General features: G+C 37.0%; 1 non-coding gene across 1 annotated transcript; it reads left to right on the top strand.

Moving 5' to 3' along the window:
- Nucleotides 1-14,983: 14,983 nt before the first annotated feature.
- On the top strand, nucleotides 14,984-15,090 carry LOC141715265 (small nucleolar RNA R71). Its single transcript, XR_012572032.1, has one exon. It is a non-coding gene; the product is annotated as a small nucleolar RNA R71 (small nucleolar RNA).
- The last annotated feature ends 2,152 nt before the right edge of the window (nucleotides 15,091-17,242 follow it).

Raw genomic sequence — 17,242 nt, 5'->3', positions numbered from 1 at the left:
TTTTGGAATTTTTGAAACCCTTATGAATAGTGTTTTGCTGATTATGCTGAATAAGAAAACTTTTCATGCCACACTATGTAGGGGTTCTTTTATTGATCTTCTGGGATATTATTAGTACTCTATGTGAAGTGTATGTAAAGATCGTCAGAATTCAAATCTGAACACTTTGATTTTTCCCGAAAATCCACCAGATACCGAAAGAATTGAGTATAAGGTAACAGGATAAAAAGGATTTAAATTCAAGGATTATAAGAGAGGATCATAAAAGGAATATAATGTATTGAGAAAGGTTAAGGAAACCCAAGTAATAAGATCCCGGGTGTGATCCCTCAAACGATAAACGAAAACGAAAGTTAAGCGAACCGCATAACAGATCAGCGGTCATTAGCCAAATAATTAAAAGCTAATCAAAGAGATTAGTAAGGATGATGTCATCAAACCAATAAGAAGAGGACAAAGGAGGGAGGGTGACATCATATGGTGACATAAGCATGACCAAGCAAAGTGTGTTGTTGGTTGAATTAGAACCATACAAAAGTTACCATGGTAAAAAGGTAACAAAACAAAACAAATCAAAATGTCAACCAACCAAGCCAAAACATTTCATTTTCACCAAAAACACAAAAATTTTCATCTCCTTCATCAAAGCTCTCGGCTTTTCTTCTTTTCCAAAGAAAGAAAAATCAAAATCCTAGTTCCAAGCTTTGTTAAATTGCAAGGTAATTATCTAAGACTCCTTACGCATAGTTATGGATATCCTATACGTTTGAGCTCCTAAATCATTCAAAATCTCTTCCTAAAAATCATGGAAGAAGATGGTGAATAGTGTTTTTCAATAACTAAATTTTTTGTTCTTGAAGTTTTGTTTAGATTAAGCTTGGATAAGGACTTTAAGGGTGATTCCAAGCTAATTACTTGATTCTCCACTCTCCAAGGAAGGTATAACCCCTTCAAACCCTAAATTTATTTGAGTAATTAGGTTTAGTTTTGTTGTTATAATTCATAAGAGGCTTGCTTGTTGTGAATGTAGAGATTAGTTGGTTTTGTGAAGTTTTTGGAGTGGTAGTTCTTGGATTGTTGATTAATGAACTTAAGTGTAGTTTAAATTCATGTTTAAGAATAGTATAAATTGATAATGTGGAGTTGTTGGGGCTGTTATGATGAATTAAGGATGGAGTTTTGGTTGGGATGTTGATTGTGAGTTGATTGTGAGATGATTTGGAGTGGTTTAAATTTAGGTAATCACGTAAACATAGCCGTCGTAATGTCCAATATACTTTAGGCTGTTTTTTTTCTTAACATTAGGACCCGTGAACTCACTGCTAGGTTTTTACCATTGCCATGATTAGATATTTCATGTTATGATCTTCGTTTTGATATGTGGTTCGTTTGATTCCGATGTACGGTTTAGGAGAAACGACCGTTTTAAGTAACGTCATTTCGCGAACGAACCATTACCCCTGGCCTTACTTTGAAACATAGGTTACAGACCTAAAAGGACTAATTGGAGTATGAAACATTTATGTAAAGTGTATTAGGAAGTTGGTAAGACACTCGAGAAAGAATCGCCTTAAAACTCTTAATGGTTAATTTATTAAAAATGGTGGAGCCGAGGGTACTCGAGCGACTTAAGAGAATCAGTAAGCGCGAAAGCGAACGTTAGGACTCTAAATGGTTAAAATCTAGTTTCTTAAGCGACCGGGGTTTAATTCCGACTTATGTTGTTGTTCATAGGTTATCGGACCCACTCTAAGCTTAAGTCTATCCGGGAGCACTCAGGCAAGTTTTCTATCCGTTATACTGTTGTTGTGATGTATACATTTGTATATGCATTATCTTGTGATGGATGCATAATGGTTAATTAGCAAATTCTTGCGATATATTGTAGCATGTGATATGGTATATATGCATGCCTGTTTTGTATTCTTGATACATATATCTGCTGATTCAGTTGATAATACCTATGCTAGAGATAAGCGGTAATTTGCATACACCCTTAGTATAGGGGACCCAAAGGTGAACATTTTGTAAAACCGGGAGTCGATGCTTCCGAGTATAATATATATATATATATTTATATATATATATATGAATAGTTTTTAAAAACTATGAATCAAATAAGGTTTATTCGATAACCTTATTTTATTAATGAATATTATTTTGAATATTAATTCGAGGGCTTATGACCCCATTTATTTTATTATTGAATATTATTTTGAATATTCATTCGAGGACTTATGACTCCGCTTAATTTATTAATAAATATTATTATTTGAATATTCATTCGAGGACTTATGACTCCGATTATTTACTAATTATTATTCTTAATTTTATTAAAGAATAATGTGTCGATAATCAAACTCACTTTTGATTATTCAAATAAAGATAGTACTTTCGTATAAGTATATCTTTGGTTATTTAATATACATTGCAAGTATAAGTTTTAAAACTTCTACTTCAATTATTTTTATAAAGATTATTCTTTATGAGAATATTATTTAAATAATAATATTCAGATATTTTCTAATATATTGGGACTGATTTATTTTATTAAATCAGTATCACTCCAAACATTCTTAAAAATGTTTTGTGAGTCTTCAAAATGATTTTAAAAGTTAGAGCGGATCCCAAAACTCATTTTTATATTTAAGATCCTCCTTTTGAAGAGGATTTAAATACTCGCTCAAAACCTGAGGGATCTGGCTCTGTGGTGTATTGTATATTCACAACAAGGTTGCTATTTTGATAAAAGAATTTTTGATTACTTACCCAACACTCGGGAAGTAAAATTCTTGGAACAAGTTAATCCATTAACAGGCATCGCCTGGGAAATATTGGTGAGTTCTCCTTTCCAACTAGATACGTCTTCTTGGTGGAGTCGTATCAACAAGTTTCTACTTGGGGAAAGGGGGAACGAGCTTTACGTTTCAGAGTCATGGATTTCATATGAACTAGGAGTGACGTAAGTGGTCGAGTGGCGCCGGCCCAGCCTTATTATATTGGCCCAAATGGCCCGGAAGTTCCGCTAAGACGGTCCATTCCTTAAGAGTCCAGTGTTCGCTTGACAAGTAAATCCGACAGGTTCTCCTCTACATGTAGAAAATGGTGGGGTTGTACAACTGCGACTGATCATCATAAGTGGTCTTCCTGGCGCGACAAACTCCCGTAATGAGTTCATCATCCAATTGGATATTTCTGCAACACTACCCAGAGCACTTCGATAGAAAGGCTACGGTTGGGCGATTGTTGAGTGTTGGCAGGGTCAAGTTTTCAAAATGATGTTTGCATCAAATGAAGTATCTCATAACTTCATTTTATTTTGATGATATTGTAAAGATTGTTTCTATACAAGTTTTGTCTTGTAGCTTAATCTATGGGATGAATACATTGAACGGTGGTAGTTCAAGTAGTATTCGGAAAAGATATAAGTATATTGGAGTATCTTGTAACTTCATCTTTTAAACTTATATCTAGTTAATGATTGTCTTATGAATGACAAAGGTTTCAGAAAAATGTTGAGACAAGGTTAGATATATGAGATCACCTTGCAACGATATTTTTACAAAGATATAAACTGGAACTCTGTGGATGTTATACATGTTAGAGGATTTCAAATATTGTGAAAAGTATATATATATATATATATATATATATACTGAATATTTTGCGACTTGGTCGCGTAAAGATATCAAACTTGGTTCATTTCTTCTTGACCAAGACTTTCTTGAGTAGTATGAAAATGCTCATATATTGTTAATCATTATACACATTATTTTGGTGGGCTTGTTGCTCACCCTTGCTTTCTTCTTTCATCACACAGCAACAGATAGAAAAGATGAACAAGACCAAGCTTCCAATTCGCAAGCGGTTAGAAAACGTTCCGCAGTTTTCCGGAAGCATTGATGCCGCCGTAGCTGAGGTAGGAGCTACCAATAGGCTAGGTTTTCAACTATTGATGAACCAGACTCATGTATAATATGAATTGTAATAATGGCAAATAAATGTAAATTTATTTAGAAACCCTTTTGAGGTGTAATGGCTTATAATTGTGGAATAAAATGACTTGTGTTATTTTTTTGTAGTCATCTCTGGGACTATAACTTGTGGTGTGTGTGTGTATATTATGGGGTCACAGTACGCAGCAGTTGGTTGATTGTTAAGATTAAGTATTATTAAGGGAGATGTAACTCCTGACGACCCGGATCCCCGACCCCGGATCTGGGGGTGTTACATGGGTTCTGATGAAAGCATGGTATAATAAACGTAGTCTTTATAAATGAATAATAAACAATGTATAACACAAGAGTATAGGTTCAAGAATAAGAAAACTAGCATCCAACGTTACAACTTAAACAAAGAATCACAAGTTAAAACTAGATCTTCTTCGCCTTGGTTGAATTGTGCTAAAACGGTCTTCTTTACTCCTTCTCCTTGCTCTCTGATGTGTCACTCTTGAAAAACGAACTTAATTATGTATATATAGCAGCCCCATGCAGAGTAGAAGTCTTCCGGATCAAAAACCCATTAGAATCAGGATTTTTTGAATTCGAACTGGCGTGGCCGCGCACTTAACCAGCGCGGGCGTGCTGAGTTTCTGGACTTTGGGTGTGGCCGCGCGCTATCACAGCGCGGGCGCGCTGACTCCCTGGATCAACTTCTGATTTCTTCATTTTCTTGCTGAATTGAGCCGGCTTTCCAAGAGCTTTTATTCTAACACCACCTTAACACCAAATTAGCACCAAAATAATGCTAATTCACCTGATTACCTAGATAATGCCTTGAAATACAAAAACACTAGAAAACACATTAAAATACCAATAACTTGAGTACAATTACACCAATTTAAAGCTTTATGGAGCGTAATAAGGTGTCATAAATGCCACTCAACATACCCCTAAACTTGAATCGATGCTTGTCCTCAAGCATAAACAGACTCAAAGAACAAGAACTAAAAATGCATGATTGCAACTAAATGAACGCAACGATCCCCAATAAAATAACTAAACTAATCAACAAGCAACATCTCAACAAATGCAGTTACTCGCATAAAGATTAATCAAATCTCATAAATTAATCTACAAACCAGAGACGTGCGTGTGTGCAACTGCTTACAGATATACAATCGCCATTAGATCAACAATCATGACTCACCACTCATTAAGGCAATCACAAGGTTATAAATAGAATAAAAGCTAGACTCAAAATAACTTTTAACACTTCAGTTTTTATATCGGAGTTTTACATGGATTCACGCTTTTATTCCCAACAACATAACAAAACTATGCTTATTTGACCGTGCAATGAGTGAGGTCCACAAAAGACTTATACAATAGTACCCATGTAGTGAGCGTTAGGTTAGCGGATCCCAGACTATGAAAAGCCTTAGGTCACTAGGCACAAAGTCCCCTAAGAACTTAATAACTCGAGTACTAAAGAGCCCACTTATGATCAATTACACATAACACATACTTTTTTTTCTCTTTTTTTCCTTTTTTTCTTTTTATTCTTTCTGAATGAGTGTGTTTCACTCCATCTCATTCAATCCTAGACTACTCATAAAAATATGAGTCAGCTACTAGCCATTTGACACCTAGCCACAGCAACTAGCAATGAAATCCAATTTTCTCCAATTTTTAAATATCCATATCTTTTATTATTAAAAGAATATCCTAAATTCTAAATATAAACAAGCGATTAAACCTCGATAAATAAACAAACCATGACCATGATCTAGCACTTTAGCAACCTATAAGACATATGAAATACAATTATCTCTAGCATGCAAATTAATTCAATCAGACTTAACATCAATAAATACGACATCACTACACTAGCATCAATATCACAAGTCAACCGGTAAAATCATCTACGGGATCATGTTATTATGCAAATACATGAAACTACATGAACAAACTAACATAAAAACTACCAAAATAAATAAAAAAAACTACTATATGGAAAATTATGCAACTATATGAATAAAACAATCATGAATATGCAAACTATATGTGATTCACATAAAACATATTCCTTCAACTACTACCCCCAAACTTAAAATATTCACTGTCCTCAGTGAAGGTAATAGTAAGGAATCAGGCATACCTACTCCGAATCTGGATCATCACCCTCAACGGGTGGAGTGTCAGGCGTGTCTGGAGGTGAATACACGAAATCCTCACCAAATACTGGATGTCAACACCGGTGGCTCTGAATGCAGTCCCAAGTGCCTGGGTGAGATCACGTTCAAACCGACTATGGATGTCGTGCACCGCATCCATCCTCCTCGCTAGACGCCTATACTGCGTCGTACTCAAACCATCTCCAACCTCAGCTCCTGCCTCCTCCTGCTACGAAGGGCCAGCCTCCTCTCCCAACTGAGCTCTCCATGCTGCCTTCCTTGCCTGCTGCGTCCCACCAGCAAAAGTATGATCCTGCTCTACCACCTGGCAGATAATCATATGAATAACCAAGCCCCTTAGGATCGGGCTTGCCACCATACCACTCAGTCATGTTCAACAGCGTAGAACTGTCGATAGGAGCACTGGGAAGCTGTAGCTGCTCATGCGCGGGCCAATGAACACCAACTGCCATGCAAAACTTCGTCATAACGGACGCATAGAGTATAGAACCCGTAGTACCTCCTCTCAAGAACCTCAAAATCCCCTGATATATAATTATCCCCAAATCAATATAGTCACCCTGAAGAATACCCCAAAGCAAACGAGCACGCTCCACAGTAATCTCATGCACATGTGATGATGGCATGATGTTAGCACAAATAAACGAGTTCCAAGCCCGTGCAAACCTGTTCATGCACGACACAGAGAATGTGGAGTAATCAGTTGTGCCCCTCTTGAACTTCCAGTGAGTCTCGGGCACACAAAGAGTAGCAACGATCAAATCCAAGTTAAAGTCCTCCGGAGTCTTATCGTTCCAAGTGTCCTGACCGGATTTCCTCGCGGGCTGCTCAATCACCCTCCTTATCGCATCCGCATTGTACTCCACAGTCATCCCCCTAACCACCGTGAAGCCATTCTTCTCCGCCTTCGTATTAGCATAAAACGCTCGCACAATACTCATGGGCACAGCCATGGGAGCCTCGTAAAAAGGAAACCAGCCCATCTCCAGAATCATCCCCAATAACTTGCCATCCTTCCCTGATGGCAGAAAACCTCGCTCCTTCGCAATAGGATTCGAGAGAAGTCTCGTGTAATCCTCTTCAGCCTCAGGGGTAGAAAAGCTTGGCCTCACACCACCCGCAGATGAAGAATCGATGGTGCTGCTGCTTACTTGAGTTCTTTGTCTCTTAGGTGCTATTGGGATTGAATAAGAGAGAATAAGAGCTAAGTGTTTTAGAGATTTTTGTGTTTGAGAATTTGTGATGTGGTGGAGAAGTTTGTATATAAGTGTGTGTATATATAGGTGGTGAGAAAAGAATTAAATGTGGAACAGAAGTGAGAATTGATTATGGGAATCGTGGGAATAATGAGTTTGATTTGGAGAGGGAAATTTGGGATGTGGAAGAGTAAAATTCGGTTCGAAATTGATTATGTAGAAAAAATCCCATTTTTTCCTCTTTAAAACTGCTGTTTTTATTATTCTGAGTCGGGACCCCTGCGCGGGCGCGCGCTAGACCAGCGCGGGCGTGCGATCACCTTCTTCCAAATCGGCACGGCTGCACGCTAGATCAGCGCGGGCGCGCTTACCTTATGGAAAAACAGCGCGGGCGCGCTTGGCTACTAAAGTTGGCCCTGAATATTTTTCTTTTTTTGATTTTTTTTTGTGTTTTTCTTCTTTCTTCTTGCTTCCTCTACCTACTAATGTACAACAAACTTGGGTTGCCTCCCAAGAAGCGCTTGTTTTACGCCGTTAGCTTGACATAGAAACTTGAGATCAAATGGACAACAAAACGGCACTAACCACCTAGTGGGTTGCCGTGTCACCATAGTAATGCTTTAACCTTTGACCATTTACCTTGAAGACTTGGCCCGGATCATTCTAAAAAATTTCCACCGCTCCATATGGAAACACAGTTTTGATTATGAAGGGTCCTGACCACCTTGACTTCAACTTTCCAGGAAAAAGATGGAGACGAGAGTTAAACAAAAGAACTTGTTGTCCCGACACAAATGATTTGAGCACTAGACCCCTATCATGCCACCTCTTGACTTTCTCCTTATACATTTTGTTATTCTCATAAGCTTGAAGTAGGAACTCGTCGAGTTCATTCAATTGAAGCATCCTCTTCTTTCTAGCTGCATCCAAGTCTAGATTCAATTTCTTCAAATCCCAATACGCCTTATGCTCGAGCTTCACCGGCAAATGACACCCCTTACCATAAACCAACTATAACGGCGACATTCCCAATGGAGTCTTATATGCTACTCTATAAGCCCACACAGCTTCATCAAGCTTCAAAGACCAATCTTTCCTTGATGGACACACAACGTTTTCCAAGATGCGTTTGATCTCTCTGTTAGACATACCTTGACCATTTTTCTAAGGATGATAAGCCGTAGCTGCGATGATTCACATTGTACCTTTGCATCATAGCGGTGAACTTGCGGTTGCAAAAATGCGACCCCTCATAACTGATTATGACACTTGGAGTTCCAAACCTTGTGAATATCTGCTTGTGAAGAAAATTAAGCACCACCTTCGCATCGTTCATTGGCAACGCCTTAACTTCAACCCATTTTAACACATAATCGACCGCCAACAAGATGTACTGATTGTTATAAGATGAGACAAATGGCCCCATAAAGTCAATTCCTCAAACATCGAAGACTTCAACCTCGAGAAGCACATTAAGTGGCATCTCATCCCTCTTAGAAATATTACCCACACGTTGACATCAATCACATTTCAAAACAAACTGATGAACATCTTTAAACAAAGTCGGCCAAAAGAAACCTGCTTGAAGAATACGAGCTGCTGCCTTTTCTCCACCATAGTATCCTCCGTGAGAGCGACAGTCTCTAAATCATCTAGCTTCACTTTCTGAGAGAGTATACCTTTCATAAACTTTGCGTAACTAGGCATCTGATCAAGAGCCTCAGCAAAAGGTATATTGATATGAAGTTTCTTGAACACCTCTAAAAACTTCTCAAATTGCTTATCCAGCCTTTTCTTCTGCAGCAGTTTAGGAAAAGGCGGTGGAGGATAGATCTGTTTCTCCCCTGTATTACCCTCAGGAGGAGTGTGCTCAATAGTAGTATTTCTTGGTTCCATTTCTGCTTCCTGTTGCTCTACTTCTTCTTCTACCCCAACTTCTTCATTCGAAACATGAGTTTATTCGGGATTCGCAACCTTTCTAGACCTCAAAGTGATTGCCTTTACCTGCTCCTTAGCTTCCCTTTTTCCTGGCACTTCAGTGTCACTAGGTAATGTACCAGGTTGACGATTTAGCAAGGCATTGGCAATTTTTCCAATTTGATTTTCCAAGGTCTTGATAGAAATAGCTTGACTCTTGCACATAAGCTTCAACTCCTCTAATTCAGATTTTTCATTAGCTTGTTGCAGTTGAAGTTGCTGCCTTGGTGCATATCACTACAAGAAAATTGTCAATAGACATCACACATTAAACATCGGTTAGGTTTACCACTGATGTTAAAAGAATTTATAACATCACCCCGTATTTTTATGATGTCTATGTTGAACATCGGTTATTTTAAAACTAGTGTCTAAAGTTCCAAAAAAAATTCACTCCCCGCCCACTTTATTTTGGTTTCCGCCTTAGCCAAATAAATTTCCCCCATTAGCAAATATTCTTCCCCCCTTTTTGTTTTTCCCCCACGAGACACATAAGCTCTCTCTCTCATCCGACTCTCTCGCCCCGACTCTCTCACCCCACCATCATCATCTCCACCACTCACCACCCCCACTCACCAACATCACCGCCGCTCCACCACTCACCACCATCATCTCCATCACTCACCACCATCATCTCCACCATCTCTCTCCATTTTTCTATGCTAAGCTCGTAAGAGGATAAGCTTGAATTAGGATCTTCTCTACTTGGTTATCATTTTATAAACTCGAATTGGTAAGTGAATTTACTATGTTATTTTGAAATAGGGTCTTCTCTGTGAGTAGTTTTCAATTGGGGTTTTTTAAAATCGAAACCCTGAATTTTTAATTTTGGTTTTTTTTTGAAATTGTAACCCTAATTTACTTATTTGAATATGTTTAATAGAATTGATGTTGCCGGAGATGATATTAGTATTAGTACATCACTGCCTCTTGTTATTTATCTGTTGCTTCAAATTTTATATCTGATGATGAGCTTTAGATTTACTAGAATAATTTTGATTGGTTGCATAAATAAGGAACTACATATGTATGTGATAGTTAAAGTACATGTGAAAGAAAACTGATCCAATCTATGATCTTTTTATTTATTTTGGTTTTATATTATGACCTTTTACTTGCCTTTTAGTTTGGATCTAGAGGAATGAACATCTAAAAGCTTGTTTGTGCTCGTCTGCTGGATCTTTCCTGCAAAAGGTCGTCACTGATTAATGATTTATCACATATTTATGTTCGAAATAGCTCATATTGCTTTAATTTTGTGGAAAGTTGAAACAGATGTATGTGCCATGCTCTGTAGTTGACAAAACAAAAATTTTGTTGAACACTATGACCTGGTTTAGTTTTGGTTGAGTCTTGTATGTGTCTAAAAATAACATGTTGTTAGTTAAAACTTAAATATGGATACTACTTTCAGTATTTTGATTTCTGTATTATTGTTGCAATGATTCTGTATTGGCTGCTAAGAACTTGATGCTTATTAACAGGATTCGCGGGGATGAATGATGTGGGAAACTTCAGATCTTATAATAAGACTAATACATGATTAAGCTCCCCAATGAATAGGTTTGGTGATCATGTGAATTTCTCATCTGGGCCTTCTTCTCACTCGAGGTTCATGCCTCTGAGTCCTCGGAGGAACCATTCCCAGAGCTTTTGGTCAGCTTCGCGTTGTCTTTCTGTATGGTTTTGTTGTGATACTTGCTAATTTCTTGTCTGTATTTTTTTTGTGCAATATAGTGAACTAAACATATCTTTAAATTAAGCTTCCTAGCATGACCTCTTTAAATTAGAACTCTCCTTTCTGTAGATCCCTTTTGGGGAATCGTATCCAAGGTTCGATTCCTCAGGAACTAGCCAACATCGCTACTCTTCAAGAGCTGTAAGTGAAAATGTGATCTATATGACTTGGATTTCAAGTATAACCTTTGGTTGACTTAATCTGAGCTGAACTTTTCAGGTTTTTGGAAGATAATCTACTTGAAGGGCCTATTCCTCGAAACTTTGGAAGTTTGATTGGCTTGAGGAGATTGTAAGAATTACAATTACATGCCTAAAGGGTTCTTCATGGAGGGCTTTTATCTATTACATAATGTGTTCATATTTGTATCATAATTAAAACATAATTACATAATGCTTTAACACTTCTATCATTATTTATCTATTGATGGAAATCTTGCAAACAATCTTCACAGTGTTGTTTCTGCAAATAAATTAAATGGAATAATACCAGAAACATTTGGCAACCTGAGGAATCTAGAGGATTTGTATGTACTACTTCATCTATACTGTATATTTCTAAGTTTAACAAAGTCTTAAAATTATCTACTCCTTGCAGTAGGATAGATGGGAATGATTTCTCTGGGAAGATACCCGATTTCATTGGAAACTGGACAAATATGACAAGACTGTGAGTAATTTTGGTCGATTATGCTTCAGTTTGGTTCTACTTGGTTGTTAGTACATATTCTAGAAACTACGGTTACATATACCTCTCAATAAACTTCAAATTTTGTGCAGGGACTTGCAGGGAATAGGACTGGAAGGTCCAATTCCATTGAGCATCTCCCGTCTGAGAAATCTAATAAAACTGTAAGAACTGCTCAAATATCTAGCCAATGTTTAATACCTTCATGACTTTCTATCATTGTAGTTGATTTTTGGTTTGGACTTTTGAGATCAGTTGATTACTTCTGTGCTTTCTGTTGATAGGAAGATATCTGATCTGACCGGAAGAAATTCGACTATCCCAGATTTAAAAGATATGCAATCCTTGCATGTGCTGTAAGTCGTACATAAATTTTGTCTGATGCAGATGTGTTTCCCTGAAAAATTAGTTAACATTTCTTTCTTTTGCAGGATATTAAGAAATTGCTTGATTAATGGTGCACTTCCAGAATACTTTGGAGTACTTGGTCAACTAAAAACCCTGTAAGCTAACTTTTATTATTGCTCAATCCGGTACTAATTTCTGGTAATGGAGTTCCTCACAATGTATGTCTGTGCATGCGCGTGTGAGGGATTACAATGTACTATATATGTTTTCACAGATGCATTAGTCGATACAAGCACACAACAGAGACCTATATTTTTAAGTATTACTATGTAGAATTCATTAGCACATTCAGAGACTCTCCTTATAATAATTTAGTTACACTGTTCTGTCTATGCATATAAAGAAGAACATTATAAATTATGAGGGTACTTCTGGATTTTCAAAAGTATTGTTCTACTTTTACAGTTAGGTCCTAAAAATTAGCTTTATATGCTTGTGTAGCATGTGATGTGCCATGTTGAATGCAAAAACCTGCAGAAACATGTATGCTAGGAAATATATCAAAATTTTATCATTTTGAGTTTTATTTTATTTGTTTGCAGAGATCTGAGCTTTAATCGGTTGACTGGCCAAATACCAGATTCAATGGCGCTCTTAAACGACCTTAGTATAGAATATCTGTATGTGAATTTGTTTCAAATACTTCTTATAAGAAATTATTACCTTCCAGGAACACATGCAACTAACTCGGATAGCTGGACTTGCATAATTTATCTTCTTTCCTATACCTGTTTACTTTAGCCTCTATGTAATTTGCAAAATAATGTACTCAGAAGTGTGACACCAACTTATAATCGAATGTAGGTATCTGAATCACAATTCATTGACTGGAGAGATACCAAGTTGGATTTCTGGCAGCAAAGAAAATTTGTTAGTCTTTACACAGCTTTCAGTTCAATATATCATCTAGATTTAGAGAAACCACATGCCAGGATGGATAATTATTAAGTTCCATGTTTATCGTATTCACAAATTTCATAATTGTATTGGCTGCAGTGATGTATCTTACAACAATTTTTCACAGACAACTGAATATAACTGCCAGCCATCTAATGTGTAGGTTTCTTCCTGCTTCATATACTCTATAAACTAAATATCAATATTTCTTTAAATTCCTTTTGTATCTTTTACAGGAATCTTGTATCCAGCATGTCATCTTCAAATAACAATTCGTAAGTTTCTATAGATATGATATCTACTAGTTTTTTATAAGCACGCCATGAACTAGCTTAGTTTATTTTGTAGAGTTGCTTGGTGCTTAAAGAAAGATCTTCCCTGCTCCCGAAAACCTCAATGTAAGTGCAACAACAATCTTACTCTTCAACTATGATGTCGAGTTGCTTCCAAATCAAGATCACCTCCATATTCTGAGACAAAGAGCTATTGTGAAACCCGCAGATTACTCACTTTTATCAACTGTGAAGGGACTACAACGGAGTGGGAGTCATGGACTGGATATAGCTGCTCTATTACAAAGTCCTCAAGCATCAAAGTAAAGTTGTTGCAAAACCAGCTTACTAGTGCGCACAACTTTGTATCATAACAGGGGGAACTAGTGTGACTCTTGATTTGGTTGATCTGATCTAGCTGAAAATCTTGTAAATATTTCATCAAATAATCTTTGTAGTTTGCATTGGCAGTGTAGAATTTCAAATATATATTAATTCTCAGATCTTCCAATTGCAGCATTTAACTTCAAAAATAAAAATAGTGCTGAAATACTGAGATGCAAACACGTATTTTAATGAATTAATACTGATGTCAAAAAATAATTGTACATCACTTTTAATGAATAAATACTGATATCTCAAAAATAATTATACATTACTTTTAAAAAAGAAAAACTTATGTCAAAAAAGTTAATGTACATCATTTTTGATAAAAAAACTGATGTCAAAGATAGACATATTCAAGTGTAAATTGAACATAGACATCACTTTGTTTGGCATATAATTGATGTTTATGTGCAACTATAGACATCGCATTTTACTGAATAAATCGATGTTTAATATCTGATTTTACATCACCTAAAAGAAAATATATGATGTTTATGTGGTAAAAAACATAGCTCATTATATGTTTAATCTGTTGTAATAAGTGTAATTTATTTATTAAATTATTTATTTCTAACATTTTTTGTAAAAAAACAATGCATGGACATCAGTTTTTTTTCCAGAAACGATGTCTAAGCTAGTAAAGACATCGGGTTATGGCCGATGTCTAGAATAGACATCACCGACATCAATATCGGTTGCCAAACAGCATAGACATCGGCCAAAAACCGATGTCTATGGACTTTTTTCTTGTAGTGTATTGCGGTTGCTGAAAACCAGGGGGTTGTACTGCTTGGCTGGGTACTGCTGATAAGGCTGTTGAACCGCATTTTGAGCGTTGCTCCAGCTGAAATTAGGATGATTGCAGTTGTTGGGATAATAAGTGGCTGGCATAGGTTGTTGCGATCACTGAAAGTTGCTCACGAACTGAGCTGATTCACTAGAAATAGCACACTGCTCAGTCTCATGGGCACCAGCACAAAGCTCACAGACACTAGTATTTTGATTAACTCCATAATTGGCCAAAGTGTCCACCTTCATCGTCAAAGCCTTAAGTTGGGCAACTATAGCAGTTGCTGCATCCAAATCCAGAATTTCTGCTACTTTTCCCTGAGTCAGCCTCTGAGAAGGATTCTGGTATTCATTAGAATCCATCAGTTCAATCAATTCATAAGCTTCATTGTAGCTCTTGGCCCACAAGGCTCCTCCTGATGCTGCATCGAGCATGGGTCTAGAAGTAGCACCCAATCCATTGTAGAAACAGTTTATAATCATCCAATCAGGCATACCATGGTGTGGGCACTTCCTTAGCATCTCCTTATATCGATCCCAAGCCTGACACAGAGATTCACCAGCTTGCTGAGTAAACTGAGTAAGAGCATTCCTAATTGCAGCAGTCTTCTCCATAGGGAAGAATTTAGTGAGAAACTTTTAAGAAAGATCCTCCCATTGGTGATAGACCCCGGTGGTAGAGAATGTAACCAGCACTTTGCTTTATCCCTTAGAGAGAATGGGAAGAGTCGCAACTTGATAGCTTCTTCAGTCACACCATTGAACTTGAAAGTGTCGCAGATCTCGATGAACTCTCTGATGTGCATGTTGGGGTCTTCAGTAGGAGAACCCCCAAACTGAACTGAGTTCTGTATCATCTGAATCGTGCTTGACTTGATCTCAAAAGCATTAGCAGAAATGGCTGGTCTGATGATGCTTGACTGAATATAATTGATCTTAGGCTGAGAATGGTCCATCAAAGCCTTAGGAATTTCTGCTTGATCACCCATCACTACTGAAGCTGGTTCCTCGGTTTTCTCTTCTTCTTCTACCTTCTCTTCATCCTCAAAAACTTCCCTTCGAATCACTACAACTTCTTCCTCGGCTTTATCCAAAGTTCTCTTACGAGACCGTGAATGCGTATACATACATGCTCGCTAGAGTACCTGAAATAAGACAAGGAAACATATAAGTATCAATGTCCGAGTCAATGAACTTTAACGACAACTAATGACAAACACATAAAATAAAAATTAACACCAAGTCCCCGGCAGTGGCGCCAAAAACTTGTTAGTTGCTAAACGCGCACTAAAATTCACACAAGTATACGTGTCCACAAGTAGTATGAGATATAAATCAGATTCGTTCCCACAGAGACTGGTTTAGGTTAACTTTGTAATTTATGAACTTATGCAACAATGATATAGCTATTATTCAATGCTAAGATGATTAACAGATTGAGATTGTTTTATAACTAAGATTTAAACTAACAATTATAACTAAAAGAATAAGAATGGTTGAATTAATATACATGACAAACATGGGATTCTAACTTCATTAAATACTTCATTCAATAGTCTTTTTGTTCTTAACCTTAGCATGTAATGGTGATGACACTAATCAGATAACACGAAACTGATAAACGCCAACTTTCGTTGTACGAATCCCATACTACCAGACATCCACAAAATAGATAGAAGCTGAATAGACACCAATTATATTGACACCCTATATGTCTATAGAATTTGACAACATAACGATTTAATGTACAAGTTATCTTTCGTGATTATATATGGCAAGTAAGATGGTTAAAATTACCTATGAATCATGCATAACAAATACACATGAACCTATGCTAGCATGGCAAGTTCTAAACCCTTAAATTCACTTTTGCTTCATTAAGAATTAACAAGCTATCTTATAAGTTCGCGACGCTCATAAGACAAATGAGCACAACCAATACTAGGTTATCATACAATCACCACACACTAAGATATCGAAACAAATCAACTAAAGAAATCCATAAATAAATCCGCTAGAATCCCACGATAACGATTAGCCCATAATCGGACTCATCATCAACGTGGGTTTCGATGAAAGCATGGTATAATAAATGTAGTCTTTATAAACGAATAATAAACAAAGTATAACACAAGAGTATAGGTTCAAGAATAAGAAAACTAGCATCCAACGTTACAACTTAAACAAAGAATCACAAGTTAAAACTAGGTCTTCTTCGCCTTGGTTGAATTGTGCTAAAACGGTCTTCTTTACTCCTTCTCCTTGCTATCTGATGTGTCTCTCTTGAAAAATGAACTTAATTATGTATATATAGCAGCCCCATGCAGATTAGATGTCTTCTAGATCTAAATCCCATTAGAACCATGATTTTTTGAATTCGACCTGGCGCGGCCGCGCGCTGAGTTTCTGGACTTTGGGCGCGGCTGCGCGCTATCACAGCGCGGGCGTGCTGACTCCCTGGATCAACTTCTGATTTCTTCATTTTCTTGCTGAATTGAGCCGGCTTTCCAAGAGCTTTTATTCCAACACCACTTTAACACCAAATTAGCACTAAAATAATGCTAATTCACCTGATTACCTAGACAATGCCTGAAAATGCAAAAATACTAGAAAACACATTAAAATACCAACAACTTGAGTACAATTACACCAATTCAAAGCTTTACTGAGCGTAAAAAAGTGTCATAAATGCCACTCAACAAGAGGTCGGCTCATCACAGGTATCACGGACACAAGTCTGTGCAACCATTTA

This window comes from Apium graveolens, chromosome 3, assembly GCF_009905375.1.
Source record: "Apium graveolens cultivar Ventura chromosome 3, ASM990537v1, whole genome shotgun sequence".
Taxonomy (NCBI): domain Eukaryota; kingdom Viridiplantae; phylum Streptophyta; class Magnoliopsida; order Apiales; family Apiaceae; genus Apium; species Apium graveolens.
Note: the sequence above shows the minus strand (reverse complement) of the source record. Positions and strands in the feature narration are given on the sequence as shown.